We start from the raw sequence: 16,883 nt of genomic DNA on the forward strand, positions 1-16,883 counted from the left end.
AAACTCTGTGGGCAATACAGAAAGGAGACCTGGTTATAAAATCAAGCTCTAGCACCAGCATTTATTGTTAAAGTAAGGTACTTTAAAAATGTAAATTTTACTCCTTGAAGCAAAATAATATAACAGTGACAACATTCTGAACACTATCATAAACCTCGTAAATTTATCTTTGGATGATTTGATACTCAGAGCTGAAATTAACCCAACTCTTTGGGAAACATTTATAAAAATTACTCTCAAAACAACAAAACCCCGCTTTCATGCTGCTGTTCATGTCCAAGCTTTCCTTTAGACTGAAATGTAGGAGAACACTACTAAAAGTTACTCATCACTAATACACAAGATCTTCCAATTCCAACTGTTTTGCTCACTCTTAGCATTCTCATTTTACTGTCAGAAGCAAAAACTCTATTCTTATAAAAACCATGAGCTGCATTTCAGTTATGGTTATCTATTGATTCAGTTACACTTGAATTGATCTCAAATTGTTTCAAGCAACTGTTCTGCACCCAAAACACCACATGAACCACAGAAACCAGATCAATAGATCTCAAGTGAAATAATTGTTTTCCTTTGTAAGACCCCATTACTCCTTGAATGCAGAACTGTTTGATTGACCTCCAGGAAAGCAGCAGATGTGAATAAGCCAAGCACCTCAGGCCTTATCGGTTAAAGCAAGGCCTTGGAAATTACATGGAAGCACAGGGAACATGCTCGGAGCTGTGGGAAAGACACAGCTGGAAAAGCAGCAAACCTGCATTTGACTCTGATAACAGCAGAGCAGTAAGACACACAGGGAAAGAGCAGATTTTGGGAGTTACTTACTCATGAACAGACAGCAAAATATTTCACTAGTCAAGAAAATAATTCAAGGATTCTCCAGTGACTGGTTTGATTTACACAGTATTGGTATTAGTGAGGTTTTGGTCCTGTTTTGTATCATTTCACAACATTGTGTCATTGAAGTAATTTTTTCCCAGTTCCTTACTAAATAGTTGTAAGGCTTTGTGAGGGCAAGTAATTTCCAGATTACCAATTGTCAGTGCAGCAGCTGAGGAAATCAGGGACACCACATGAATTCCACTGGCAGGAAAAGATTATACCAGATTAACAATTCAGTGGAGTTCCTGAAGTGACATTTTATTTCTTTTCATAATAATAATACTGAAAATAAACTAACTGCTCACATTAGAGCTTAGAATGTTTTTGTAAGGAATCTTGGGTGGCTCCTTGCATGTATTAGACCTGGTCTGAGTTTTACTCTTTTACGAGCGCAATTAACTGCAAACACCTTGTCATAAACATTGCAAAAGGTCAAAGAGATTGCAACAATTTTGGTAAAGAGATAAATGGTCAAATAAAACATTGAATTGTTAATTCCCAAGTGACAAAAAGCTGCATGAATCCAATCAATAGAAAGACATACAGAATGAATTCTGGGATGAAGGGCAGGTCAACCTTGAAGTGTTATTAACTCGCTCCTGTTGTTTCTCTGGGGCACATCCTGTGCTCCAGCAGGTAACAGGGCCCTCAACAGCAAATTGATGCTCACAGAACTAAAACTGGGCAGCAGAGATTGTTGAAACAAAAAGTTCTGGAAGGATTCAGCTCTATTGACTTCACATTTATTAAATATTCACAGACATATAGCCTCTCCTTCCATCTTATTCCTAAATTCTGACAGGGAGCATGTAAGTGACAGGTTTGTCACTTGAAACTGCATTTTGAATGGCTGCGGTCCCTTATTTACCAGAGAGGTAGAACAGCTCCTATTTTCTGCTCATTTTTAGACTATTAGGAAGAATTTCAGGCTGTTGGGAGGGGACCAGCTGAAGAAATCCCTTCTCAAAACCATTTGATTTTTGAGATCCCTCCAGAGCAGATCACAAGATTGAAAGTTATATGCAAATAAAATTATCTCAGCATTATTTAATTAGGGACATTTACAAGAAAAAGAGTGGCTTTTCCTACAGAAGACTAAACTACTCATGGAAGAGAAAGCATCAAAAATTGTAAAATGCTATCACAAATCAGCAACTCTAACGTGTTAAATATAAAACACAGACAGCAATGCCTATAATGATCCCACTGGACACTTGAAAATGAACATTTCAAAGGTCAGGAATTTTACTTCTGCCAAATTGAATGCCAGTAATTTGCATAAGACTGAAAGTCAAATATCAGTGTAAATTCCCCCAGTCATATGCAAATGTAATCACCTCATGACTCTAACAGCAGTTTTATGTCAGCCAGCATGAAAAATGTAGAGGAATTCCATCAAGCACGTTGGGCTTAGGGATATAAGTAACACAAGACACTACATGACAAACATCTGTGCTGTACAAATGCCATGAAAACATATTTTACTCTGACAGCAAATTTTAAGGTGCTGTTAACTACTCATTCAAAGATTTTTATAAATGAAAAAGTGCCCTGTCTTTTGGAGTGCACTTCAGAAATATTTATATTTACACAAAACTTGTGGCAACTTTGAGTAGTAATTTTAGCTTTGAAAAGAGGAAAGCATATTTGTGTTTTTTTCCTGAAAAGATATTTTCACTCTGCATTTTCTTGATATCTATAGCACAAAGCCTCAGGGCTCACCAAATTAATGACAGTTATGCCTCTAAAATTAATAGCTCTGGGATCAGGACTGACTTAGGTTTTCCAACAGTATTTAAAATTTAAAGAGATGCCTAAGAATCTTCCACAATTCTAATATAATAGTAATATATAATATCTACTAAATGGGTCTCTGTCAAACCAGTCACTTAAGCCAATAAGTTTATTAAGGAAAAGCGTGTTGAAGTTTTTTCATGTAACAAAGGAGAGAATAAACTGGTGTAAAACTCATGTCTATTAGCTCATTTTTAGTTAGTTCAGAGATAATGTTAGACATAATGGTATTCGTATCACCTGAGATATAACATAGAATAAAATTATTCTGTGTTTTGAACATCATCGTTTTTACCAACATAAGCCACTGAATTACATAACTTTTAAATTAAAGAGAGGAAAATAAGCAGCACTTCATTATCATTAAGCAGCACATATCTTCATTATCAGCAGTGATGCTGATGGAACATAAATGTTATTCTATTAAACAAAATACTTCCTAAATAAGTAGGCACTTCCTAAATATCCATAAAATAACAGATATCCCTGAGTGACTGCTGCACTGTCTAAATGCTTCAAAGCGCTCTCACAATTTGTTACAAATTGAATAATGTGACATCCACAAAGTCCAGCAGTTTAACTACAAAAGCCCTTCAGATTCACACATGGCAAGACGAAGTGCAACTAATTCTCGTGCAGTTTTACTAATTATATCAAAAGAATGTGATTTGACCTCAGAACTGTGGTCTTTTCAAGAACAGAGGCAACTGCTGTGAAAGTGCACATCTGACGCACTCACAGCTTTCCTTGTTCCATTAAAACCTCCAGTCCCCTCGTGGGAGCCCAGTGGCACAGACACACACAGCAGAGCCCAGCAGGAGCGTGCTCAGAACAGGTGCTCCGGCTTTTTGCGGAGCATGTGGAGGGGCAGCACGCCGGGCTATGCTCCCCCTCGGAAGCGGGGATGTGCCGGGGAGCTGTCCCGCCCTCCCTCGCCCTGGGGCAGGGTCCTGGCAGGCTCTGCTCCCACACTCCTAAACACAGGCGGACTCCTTATGAAGCAGACCCAGCCTTTAGGGGTGAGACTCACCATCCAGAATATAGCATTAAATCAAAGATTTTCACCAGGACATTGAACGGAATAAGAGGCCACAGAACCACCCTGTACGGCAGCATCGCTGCACCAATGCAGCACAGTGAGAAACACACATTTACACTGCCTGCAAAAAAATACAGATTACTAGCAAGACAGCAATTAAAAACATCAGCTTTCACTGGACAGTTTTGGTTGTCTTTCCTTCCATCTTTCCTTCCTCCCTTGCACCCTGCCTGCACGGCCTGAAGCCCGTCAGGAAGGGAGGTTCCCACCAAACAGTGTTCCCCTGCACCAGGAACAGAGCTCGGCTCTGGTTTGACCCTGCCCATTGCCACAGCAAACACGGGCAAGGAGGATGAAAATGGAATCTGGACAAATATGTACTGTATGTACAATTGCCTCCTAATATAGGGACAGTCACTACATCACCTTTTGTTCAAATCTTACGTTCAAACCCAAAGACAACAGCCACAGGTACAACTGCCCACACAGAAGCCTTTAAAGCCATGTCTCCATGCAAATTGCTTCTGCCACACACCACAACTTTTGTAATCACCTGCTTGTGCCCAAAGTGTACATTTTAACATCTCTGCTCACAAGAAGAGACAAAGCAAAAGCTAGGTTCTGAATCTCACTGATTCCCTCCCCACCTGTGTCACCAGCACCAGTGCTTGCATGTATTAAGCAAAATTGCAGGAGCATAAAATTGCAGGGAGACCAGAATTGCTCATTAAAATCACACTGCTGACCTTTTATAAAGGCAATATAGATTGCTGTGACTTAAGAAACAATAAAATTGCATTGGAACTTTTTCAATCTCTGCTCACAGTTAGCCACAGATCTCTTCTGCTAAATTAATACAGATTGAAATTATGTGATGCAACTCAGCAGAGACAGAACGTGAGACAGTAAAGGGAGACCTAAGCATGTTGGTAAAGATAATTAGGAGTTTATGCATTCTAGAATTTGGACCTCAAACAAAACTTTGTGTACAGTTATACCCTGAATTTCTGTGGTTAATTACAATCATTTCAAGTGAAAACTGAGCACTGCTGACACAAATGTCCGGATGGAGTCATAAACCTAGTTGTAAAGGCTAAACATTTCCTTCAGTTTATAAAGCTGAGGGAGAAAACACAAGGCACTATATGTCCCCCAAGGAGTGGCTGTGACACACAGGGCTGTGTTACTGGTGTGGAGCAAGCACTGCTGACACTGCAGTGTCTAACACAAAACAGCTTCAGTCTCACACTACCCTATAAAACACAGGATGGTGCACAACAAAAATCCATGACTTGAAAGAATTTTGCATTTATTCCAAGTATTAGCAACTGCTGTGGTTCTTGGGGACTTACTTCTCAAACAGTCACTTGTACAAGCAGCAGAAGGCAAAACCTGGTTGCACCTTGCAAAGCAACAGAGGTAACTGCAGATACATCATCTCACACAGCCCTCAGCCCTGGAAAATCAGGACACTGTGCTTGTTATATTCTCATTTCCACCCATGTTGCAATAACTCCAAACCCCTCTGTTAGCAACATATTAAAGAAGAATATTCATTTGTGTCTCAAGTCCCAGCAAACTTTGACAGACTTCAGAACAGGTGCTAATTTTGGGCTGAATATAAACTAATGAGAAATAAAAATGTCCCTTCAGTAATTCTTTTGCAATGCAGCAGGGGAGCATTTCTTCTCTGACAGGTCCTCTTATTAAATGTCCATCAATGGGAAATTTGGAGTATCCTTCCAGAGTGTTCCTTTAGGAAAACAGCTGAAACCTCTGAATTGTGCATCACTTAAAAACTCCTGTTAATTCCACCATTCACATAAACTCATTTTTTAAAATCATCAGCTCACTTTGGGGGTTCAGATTTTCTCCCTACTTATCAAGGCATACATGTTATATACTTGTTTTTAAAACTTTAGGAACATAGAATAATCTGTTCTCCTGCCCAGTGCTTCTTGAGTTTTTTGCAAACAGCAGGATTTCTTTAATGCCTTTGATTGAATTTCCCTACTTTCTCATTTAAGGGTAGGAAAGCAACTTCTATTCCACACCCCTCTTAGCAGATTGTGGCAAAAGAGGCGGTGGGGGAGGAGGGGGGGAAGCCTCACTAAAGCTCTGACAGATGGTACCCAGCGTTTGACTCATGCTGGGCTCAGCAGGACCTATAGTTTAGAAGGTTAGGACTGTCAAAAAGACTCTGCTTATCAAGTGAATAACAAAGTGTGGACTGCCAGGCTGTTTCCTATAGAAAACTTGTATTTTCCTTGTAATTCTTGGCTATCTCTCTGATGCTTCTGAAACTTTTGGAGGAACAGATGCTTTTGTGTTTGAGGAATAAGTTGGGAGCTGCCATGCCGGGAGCAGCCGGCACTACAGTAGGCCTGACTGGAGGAAGCTGTGCCCCCATGCCGGTGTCAGCGCCGCAGTTTGGGGACCTCAGAGGGGATTTGAGAGCAGGGAGAGAACTCTTCCTCCTCTCCCCTCGCCTCCCTTTGCAGTCAGTGACAAATTAATCTGCTCTTAGAGTACTGCCCCAGCCTGAGGAATTGCTTTAGCACAGTAATTGTGGCAAACTGGAGCAAAGGTAGAAAGGTCTGGGCGTAAGGCAGCACTCACCAGGCTTTTCTTTTTAAGTGATTTTGTGAGATCAAGCTCACATCAGGCAGCATCTATCCCAGCACAGGATGTCTAAAGTGACTGCAAATGTTAGTGAGCAGGCTGGAAGCAGCACTGGAGTCTGCAGAAACACAGCTAAAAGGTGAACAGCTTGTAGCCATGTTTTCTGGTAAGTATGGACTTTTAAATTCAGGGTGGGGGGAGCTGGTAAGTAACTCCTGTTATTAATCACTGCTATAGCTCTGTAAATATTCCTGATGCTTTCTTCCTGAAATTGGTACCAACAGTCAGTAGCTGCTCTTCAACAGTTAGAATTAATGAGATAGTAATTATACACCAAAATACAATCTTATTATTGCCAACACTCAAGCCTCTGTCATTGCCTTGTTTGTTTTTTGTTCAAACTATGAAAAATGAAATGACTTAGCTGAGTTCTGAAGTTCACAGAATATAATTAATTCAATGTGGTTTCACTGCTGTGTCTGGAATCCAAGCTGCTTTTTAACAGACTTAAAACTAGTTTGGTAGTAAGGAGGGCAGGGGGAAGAATTAGTGCTGGTTTGCAGAGAAGCAGAGTGGGGTGACTGCACACAAATTATTAGCCTGAGTTATTCTGGTGCCAGAAAACCTTCAGCAAAGCAAGCATGTGGGCAAAAACTATATCATAATTATTTATTATTTGATATCACATCGATCTCAAGGAAAAGCCATAACCAGTGTGATGCTCCTGAAGAATATAGCTCAGGGTGTGCATGAGGCAGGCTGTGTATCAGAAAGGTTTTACCTGGTTTGTGGATTAAGAAATTACAATAATGCTTTCATTCTTCTTTGATATATTGGCCTGAAATGTGGCTAATTTATTTAAGGCTGTTCCCCTTCAAAAAAGGGAGTGGGAATAGGCTGAGTGTACAACCTGTTGCTTTTCTCCCTCCTTTTCTTGCTTTGCTCAGTTTCCCTTCTCCAACACAAATATCTTGTAACAGATCATGTAGAGATCAAGACAAGAAAAGGATCTGTCCAAAAATATAGTTTGATTTAATTTTCATGCCATCAGTCATGAGCCCATGGATTATAGTTCTGAAACATGTGAAAAATGAGCAGTGTTCTCATCCAGCTCTTCAGGGCACACATGATGTATCCCTGCAGAAGGTAGCATTCCCATACCCTTGTTCAGCACAAACCAAACGACCTACACAGCCATCTCAGGGAACAGACAACTGTCCTTGTCACCTGGGCTCAGTGCAGACAGGTACTGAGCTCCCCACAGCTCCCAGCAAAGTCTCCTCCAGGTGTTGCCTAAAAATCCCTTGGGATTTGGCACATCTCTGTGCCAAATTGCTTTGAGCTCTGGCCCTGGAGCCATTTTCCTGCTCTTTCTGCTGTTCCAAAGCAGGTCCCAGAGAGGGACTTTGCCAGTCAGGGCTCAGGGCAGGGACATTTTGTCCAGTCCTGTGGTCACTTAGCAGCCTGACCTTTGGGTTTAACCCCTGGATGCATCCATGGGTAACTGATGATGATCCTTGCTGTCTTGGGACTGAGCAATCCATAAAAGCCAGAAGCTGTAGCAATGATGGGATGTGGGACAGAGGGAAGAGAAGCAAAGCACTTCCATGGATACATACAGGATTGAACCTGCATCAAGCTTCCATAGAAAGCGAGCTTGCAACCAAGTCACACTGGTCACTGATATATACACGACTGCCCATTTCTCAGAAAAAAAAATCTTTACCATCTGTAAAATCAGTCTCAGAAGATGTGCAGTCATATTCAGAGGTGCGTTTCAGCCATAATATGACATTTGCTTTCTTCTGATGACATAACTCAGTCACCAGTAGCCTTAATTTCTTCATTGCTTGGATCTGTTGCAAATCTTTGGAAAAAGCTCAACTGTGAGTGGCAGAAACTTTGTCCTCACTCTCTCCACATCTGCCTGGGATCCACCTCAGGCCCAGGGGTATCTAAGCTGCAAATGAGGTATGTGCTTTGTAAAAAAGGCAGCAGATGGGCCAGCCCAGCAACACCTACCATGGTTGCACCTTCGAGAAAACTATTTCAAAAATGTGCCATTAAACAAATACCATGAAGGAAGGCCCTGAATACTTGCATTGTTCTCCAGATAACAAAAAATAAAAAAATTATTATTTACCACGATCCTGAGGGCTTGAACCTGCCACTGGGCTGAGAGTTAATTTCAGGAAAACTGGGACAGTTTCTCATCCAAGATGTTTGTTTTGTGCCTAATTCAGAGCACACTATAAAATCAGGTTACACAGCTAGCACCTTGTTCAAAGCAAGACTTCATGCTACCAGTGCAACAGAAGAGTTTCAGAACGCCTCAAAAAAGGATAGATCAGGTTTAACTGCCTTCTCACTCTTTCCAGAGAGATGAAGCCTTTTATTACAAGCTTCCCAGCACGTCACTGAAACATTATCTTTATTTATACCTCAAAGTAAACATACAGATAACCACTATAAATTTTATCAAACAGACAGGAGAGGGAGCTCTCTCTTCATCCCACTCGATTAGGAATGGATTTTGCTAAATTTATTAAAATCTAACCACATTTTTACTCTGTGTTACATGTTACTTGCCCCCTTCTTTTGTCCTGGGACTGTCTCCCCTTAGCAAACCACCCTAGCTCAAATATTCCTGTGTACCACAGAAAAATGTTTATAAATTCAGTACATACATCTGTAAGGCACATTTCATTTTGGTATAGTAAAAAAATAAAGATGTAATTCCTACTGACAAAATTCTGCTTCTGTATGTACTGAAATACAAATAAATGCATGTGTGTCTGCATTGTATACTTTCATATTTTTCAACTTAAAATATCAAGCAAGTTATTTTTTCATGGTTACCATCCTTTCCATATTTACAGATAACTTTGTATTAACCCTGAGATCTACCAACCTAAAACTTCTGGTAGATCCAAGTGCATTTTTAAGATAAATCCCTGAAATATCAAATTCACCAGAAATACATACAGGCAAAAAAACCACAGCTGACAAAAACCCAGGACAAAAGAATGTCACAGTAATCTTAATGTCTGCGTGTTCTCACTGGTTTTATTTGAAATCTTATTGGAACAGGGTCTTGATTCCCATTCTCAAGACACAATTTTGACAGCAGAAATGCTTGTATCAGCATCTGGATATAATGCTAAAAATCAAACTGTGAGTTATGTCTGTCTCGCAAAGGCTGGATAATAAGATTTACTTAATCCATTTGAAAGAAAAAAATGTTTTTATCCCCCAATTTGTTGGGACATCTGAAAGTTCACGAGGTTATGACCCCTCTTTAAGAAAGCATCTTCTACCACCTGCAAATACCCCAGGAAAGCAGTTGGAAACAATAAAACACGTGCTAGTTAACCGTTTCCAGGGAAACAGTTATGCTCCAGCAATGGGAGGTTTCAGCCCCACAGTGGCTTTGTCTAAAGAAGACATGGCCCAGCTGTTACTGAATAACCATTGTTGTAGATCATTGGGAAATAACAGTCAGGGCACCAGAGAAGCCCTGTGGAAGTTTTATTTTCCTCGCTGCCAGAGGTACATGGGAGTGAAATGACAGAAGAACAATATAAACCAAAATATAGGGAGAGGAAAGATACAAAAACCAGCTCCTAGTTAAATACACACAAATGTGTTACCTTGTGCACTTTTAGGATGGTGATTTTCCTAACGCAACATCCCCTCAAGTCACTAGTGGCAAATATTAACATGAGCAATTAACTATAAAAATGTTAGTTAGAAATTCAAAGTTTCAGAGCCTGAGGATAGAGTTATACTTTGTGCTTAGAAGTGGATCAGCACACACAGCCCATTTTTTGTTCCTTACATCAAAGGGATGCAGCAACAGATTGGTCTTCTGCTCATTATAGGGTTTTCCAGAGCCACACAATAGTTAATTTCATTGTCTGGAAACACAGCATCAGAGTTTGCAGTAAAAATTTTCATTCCCTTGAACATGGAATTTGGCTGACTACACTCATTAATTTGCAGAACAGTATACATCATTTAACAAGGGTGTTCTGCAGGTTTTACCTGATCGTTTGAAACAGGGAGAGTCAAACCCTCGATCCCAGGCAGCCATGGCAGAGCTCTCAGTAACAGCAGCAAAGTTTCCTTCTGTATTTTGGAGAATTTTTCCCTCATACATTTATCTATTTGCTCACTCTACAAGGATTATTACTGGCTGTGTTAAATGCTGCTGTGCTGACAGGGACCATGCAGAAGGTGCAACACAACTCCATTAATGGCGCAGTTCCTTCCCAGCATGGGCAGGATGAGGTGACTGATGGGCTGAGCACAAGAAACATGCACAAGTTGCAGGGAAACGGAGATGTTCCATATCCCAGATTTCTTTCTCCTAAATACAAGCTGATTCCTCTGGTGCTACAGGGTGTGGTGTGGGGAAAATGTGTCTCTGGGTGTTCATTTCCCCTTCCCTAGTGTTCCATGAGCATTACAAAAAATGACGAAAATTAGTTGTTCTCTAGAAAGAACCTTTTCAACCTCTCCTGATAATCTGCTTAGCAAGGACACAAGCTGTTTCTCATTTGTTTATACTGTACAAGCAGTCACAGTGAGTCACATCTCAGGGAGACTTTTTTTGCATGGATTTTTTAAGAATTAGCTACAAAACATCCTTTCACTTCCAAAAGACAAAGGAAAACAAATAGTAGGCTTTAGTTCCCTTCTAAAGCACATTAAAGATTTTTCACAGCAAAAGACACTAAAGATCTGTTCCTCATCCTTCAAATTCTTTGGATCACTTAGTGTTGGCAAAAACAAATCTCTTACAATGAAAGCTCCACACCAGAACTGAGTAAATTAATCTGAGGCTTTTATAGCCTCCTTTGCTGTTCACAAGAAGAGTATTAAAGTAGGGTATTTTTTTTTCTTTTTTTTTTTTTATTTCCTGTGCTTACGTGTTTGAAATTTGAAATTAGAAGGTTAGAAACTCTATAGTCCTCTCATTCATTTGTAATTTTTTCCCTTTTTTAAAGCCCTGCACAGCGCAAGTCTATTCATAATCTGTGCCTCAAAGAATGCCCAATTTAAATGTAAAAATGCACAACAAGACATAACAAGTGGGAGAGTCATAAATGAGGTGAGAATTACATGGACTAAAGGAGAGAGGTTTGTACAATAGAAACTGCTCATGGCTGCAGCCAAAGGGATGGTGATGGCCACTGGAGAACACTCAAATTTTCTCTCCTTCCCAACGCAAACAATTAGAGAGAGGTTAGAGAAAATAGATCATTGCCACTTGATTACAAATAGAAGGTGTGTTGAGAAGGGTCAGTAGAGGCCAAACAAAAGTAATGGAGTTGGGCAAGAAGCACCCAACCACAGAAATTTAGAGGAAAGGTGCTGTTCTCAGTCACAGCTGACTGGGAGACATCCAAAATGCAACCTTTGGAGGCCTGAGTTCCACTGGGAATGCAGAGTGTCAGATCCAAACAATACTGAAATTATGAATCTTATTATCTAGTTTTATTGAGTTACAGCTGATCTTTCAGCAACAGAATCTTCTTCAACTTCTTATTCAAAATTCAATTTTAAATATTACATGGAATAGCGGAAAGGAAACATTTCTCTCTCTTCTTCAACCTGGATAGAAGTCACAGACTGGGAAATCTCTGCAGGCAAGTGTGATGTCTTTATAGCAATCTCACAATTACCTGTAGAGATTCTACAATCTGGCATCTTCGTGCACACTAATTATAAACTATTCACTTCTTCAGCCTCTACACCTCTGCTGAGTTGAGCTGAATTCCATCCAACTTGCCCAAGTAGCATGGAGCTGACTGCAAACTTTTTACTTAATAATTTTCATTAGTCAAAAGTTGAAAACAAAAGCATAAAACCTACATAAATTAACCAACTAGACACTGGAAAAAATATTAAAGAACAAAAGTTATTATAGACTATTTTTCAACTATGAGGGCTTAATATTCCATTACTAGGCTACACCTACTGTTAACTGAGTTGAATCACTGCTGGGTTTTCATGGGTGATCAGTTCATGCAGCACCAGATGAGTTCAGCTTTTTTAAAGTGATGATGTGTTGAAGACCTGTTCAGCTGATGAACATTCTCATATCAAGAAGCAAGAATAACCCACTTTGAAAGAAGAGAATACCCAGCAATTAAGGCCTTCCTGGGAGGAATAAAGTAACTTTTCTTTTTGTTATTAAAAACATTCCTAGAACTGATATTTGTGAAGTTTTAGTTCATCCTACTGCAATGACATTGAACAAATTAATTGGACAAATATTTATCAGGGCTCATAAATATGTTTGTTCATGAGACATCCAGGCATTCATCTTGCTCAGAAATGCATTCCCAGGTCAGGTGCCAGTCACTGCACTAGAACCTGTGCCTATACACTCTAGGACACTCGCTCCACCAGACCAACACTTCCACAAATTTTGGCTGGAAGGACAATTTGGTGTGAAAGGACATCAGTGGTGATGCTGAGCTTTTCATGCAAGAAGACAGAGGAAGCAGGATTACGATTTTACCAAGCTTCAAGTGAAAGACCTGGATCTTCTCAGTTCATGTTCTTCTGGAGGACTCTTGGACAACACTTGGCCCTTTGAAGAGCCCTCATATCCACTTGCTTCCTACTAAGAAGTCAATCAAATATCTCCCTGGGATGGAAAACTACCACTCAGGCTGTGCCTCAGCTCCTGCAGGCACAGGGGAAGCCAAGCTGCCTTTTCCTCAGGGTTGCTGCTCTGCCAGCAGCTACAGGGAAAGGGAACAGTGGAGAAGGTGTGGATCTTTTCCAGTACAGAAGCATTATTCCAGAGGGAGGCACAGAAGCCTGATTCTACTTGGGCACAACAGACAGGACCTCTTGGAAGGGTTTGGGCTCTCATTGCAACACTCCACAAAATCCAGCAGCTGTGCTCCACCCCTTACTGTAAAGGATCAGTGATTTCCACACTTTTTATTACTTCCTCATTTTACATCTCCTCTGTTCTCCCTGTTTAAAAGAAATATATTCTTAGTCTGCACACCCTTTCTACATTACTAGATTCCCAGTTCCCAGCACTTGCCAGCAAACCACTACTCCTCCAGAAGAGTTACCACTTTCATTCTAGATTGGAATGTACATAAAGACTGAAATAAGGCCATGGATTTAATCTGTTCTTCTCAAACAAGTGTTAACTGACAAATGATGAGACCAAGCATTTGCAATACCATGATTACAGCTGATAATTGTGCACGTGGGTACAATTGACTTGTCAGCATCTGCAAATAAAACCTGTGGTGACATCCCAGAATAACTCCAAACAATGGCAAAGCCCCCCTCATTTCAATACCAACTTTGTATTCAACATAAGCTTTATATATTAGTTCTGGACTGGAGGCAAAAGTACAGTTGGAACAAATGCATTGTCCCAAATCAGACCCTTACAATTTATCCTTGTTTCTATTGAGCCAACTTGTTCTTGTCTAGTGAGTCTTCACTGCTTAAGTCATAAAATGCTGTGCAATAAAAACATTAGTTACCTTGTATGATTTTTAAAAATTTATCTGTATGCACTATTCAAATATTTTAAATCCCTCTTCAATCATTCAGCCAGCCCAAGTGCTGCAGAGACATCAACAGTGCAAAACATTTCCTAAACTGCTGTTTATGAATAAGATGGAACCTGTCCTTCCATATAGATTGATAAAAAATGCCCCAAAAAGAAGCTATGCTGGCAAATCCAGTCCTGAGGAAGAAAATAAAGCTTCATTCCAAGCACCGACTCAAATCAGTGGTAGAATACTCCAGGCTAATCTCAAATTTTAATCCCTTGATTATTTTATATTATTTTCTTCTTATGACTGTTCTGGTTAAGAGGCTCTTTTGGTTCATCTTGTATGCTTTAAGTTTCTGACATAATTTTAAATATTTCTTCTCTTGTCATCCTGCCAAAACTACCTTTCACACCTTCACCTTCAAAATGCTTAAAAAGTAAGAGGAAAACAAATTTTCAGCAAGTTTCAAGAGTTCATAAAAAAACTGTAGCAATTACACCAATGACAATAATGTGCACTTATTATTTGCTGGATAAAATCTTGCCTCAGTGAAATCAAGACAAGTTTTTGCATTGTCTTTCATGGGATTATTCCAGAAGCTTTTCATCCTTTCTCTAATGACTTCTTTCCATCTCCCTATTTACAAGCAAATCTTTTTAAACAAGACATACAAATGAGCACTAAAGCCAGGGGACTAGTTGGAACCCATCATGCTGCAATAGTGGAAAATTAAATAGCACAGACTAAAAAAAAATCCTTTTTGCAGAACGGAAAGAAAATTCTTAAACACTTTCCACCAGTAAGGAGTGTTCAAACTGGTAACACAAATCTGAGCAAGCAGCAAATCACCAGTGAATTCAGAGCTCTCTTCCTGATGAGCTGCCCAGGTTTCAAACATTGACTATCTCTTAATTACTGATTTAAAAAAAAAAAAAAAATAACTCTGAATCTTTACTTTTAGCAACATCTAGAGCTGAGCACCACCTTTTGCTTATCCAACTCCAAATGTAAGCAAACCTTCATTATGTCTGAATTTTCAATTGAAGGTTTGAACTGCAAATTACAGTACCAAAAAAAATTTGAAGATTCGTAATTTGATCTTTGAACTGGAAGTTCTAAATTATCTTTGAATCAGTCATGCACTCATTCAATAATCTTATTACGTGCATGTAAAATAAAAGAAAAAAGCTGTGCTCTGTCTCCTCTGCAATGTGAGACAGAGTTTAAATTACAGGATTATATATGTTAGAGCAAGATTAACATTTTTTTACCGCAAGACTTTTATGGACCAGAGATAAGAGAAAGGATAGTCCAGCCTTTCAGGAACTTCCGAGCACCTTCTCACTCATAGGTAAGCTATGAGGCAGAAAAGCATCTAACCTGGGCAGGGACCTTCTGCTTCTGTGCTATTAATCCATATCTATTTACCATGTTGTTGTAGGACTTGTCTAAATTCCTGTCTAGAAATGGTCTCCTACTCCTTTGGAGCCTCTGCTTCTACAGAAGTTCCACAATCACACATTTGGAGGCCTAAATTTGAAGAAACTCTCATCTAAGAGCCATCCTTCACCCACAGCAAATGGACTGCTTTCAGTGCTGTGCCAAAATGGTATTTTCCTTATAGCCAGCACTGCATGCAGGGCTAGCAGCAAGGAAAGGGCGCTGGCCAAAAACCACCAAACGAGAAGAGCAGCTACAGGAACTGACCCACACGGCTGTTACTCTTTGGTCACCAATGGAAAACAACTGAAGCACTACAAAAGAAACACAAAGAAATCAGAGTTCTCCCCAGTGCAGTGTTTAGTAGCCTGCCACACATGAACCAACAGAAATTATGCATCTCCTGCTCCTTGTGCCTTCTCCTTTCCCTTCACCTTCCCAGATCTGCAACAAATGAGGAAGTCTTTGTTCATCTGGAGCTTTGTTCAGGACTTTCTCTACCACCTGATGCCTTCTTTTGTCTGGCAAATACTGTGGAACTGGCTGAGCAAACATAATCAGACCACCTGCCAGGCCTGCCTCTGGTTTGCTCCAGCAGAAGCTCGGTGTTCCTGAGGATTTTCTGAGTGGCTCCCTCACCAGTATGCTCCAAGGCTGCTGGGAATTTATTCCAGAGATAATCCAACAGCTCCCCATCAGTGATGGCCCAGGCCATGCTCTGTGGCCTCATGGCTTTAGTGGGCAAGGTAAGGAAAGCAACCTTGCACAAAACCCTGATCCCAGCACATGCCCTGTTGTTTAGTGGAGGGCTCAGGCAGGGCAAGGATTTCCTTGGAATTGCCTGTGGACCCACAGTTGCCCCTCCAGCAGCCAGAGGCTTCCTGCAGGGAATGAACTGTTGGTTCTCCTGGCTTCAGTGTGCTGTGCTTGCAGCAAACCACAATGAAACACACAGGGAAGGATCTTTTTATCATGTCCTGAAGGTAAACACCTCTAGGAAACAACTTGATATTTTACTTCATCTTCCACAAAACTTTGGTACAGCTTTTGTCCACAACGTCTCAATACTTTTTTTTTTTTTTTCTAATTTTATCAGATGTCTCAAGTACATCCATGTTTTTTGATTATTTTCTTGTTTGCAGTTCTGGCACTTTATCTCTAAACATGTGAGATTTAGTGCCCAACAGGAAAGCAGGGCTTGGTTAGAGCTCCCTACCCAGGTTTGCTACCCTGGCTTGAGGGTGCTGCTCAGCAGAGCTCCAGGAGCAGTGAAGGAGGTAAGTGAAGGAGCTGAAGAAACAGGCACATCATTTTTAGATGTTTTATATAAATGGTTTTTGTTCAGAAGTCTGAGAACTCCCTTGAATGGGTGTTTTATTGTATTCCTTATTATACAAGGGGAGCCAAATAAGCTGAACCAGAAAGAACAAGTCTGCTTTATTAGTTCACACCCAGACTGGAGCATGCCAAAGATCACCAAGTAAACCACGTTTATTCAGCAAGTTGCTTAATAATAGTTCTCTCAGAGAAGATGCAGAGAGAACCTAAATGTTTTAATGACAGAT

This window comes from Lonchura striata, chromosome 3, assembly GCF_046129695.1.
Source record: "Lonchura striata isolate bLonStr1 chromosome 3, bLonStr1.mat, whole genome shotgun sequence".
Taxonomy (NCBI): domain Eukaryota; kingdom Metazoa; phylum Chordata; class Aves; order Passeriformes; family Estrildidae; genus Lonchura; species Lonchura striata.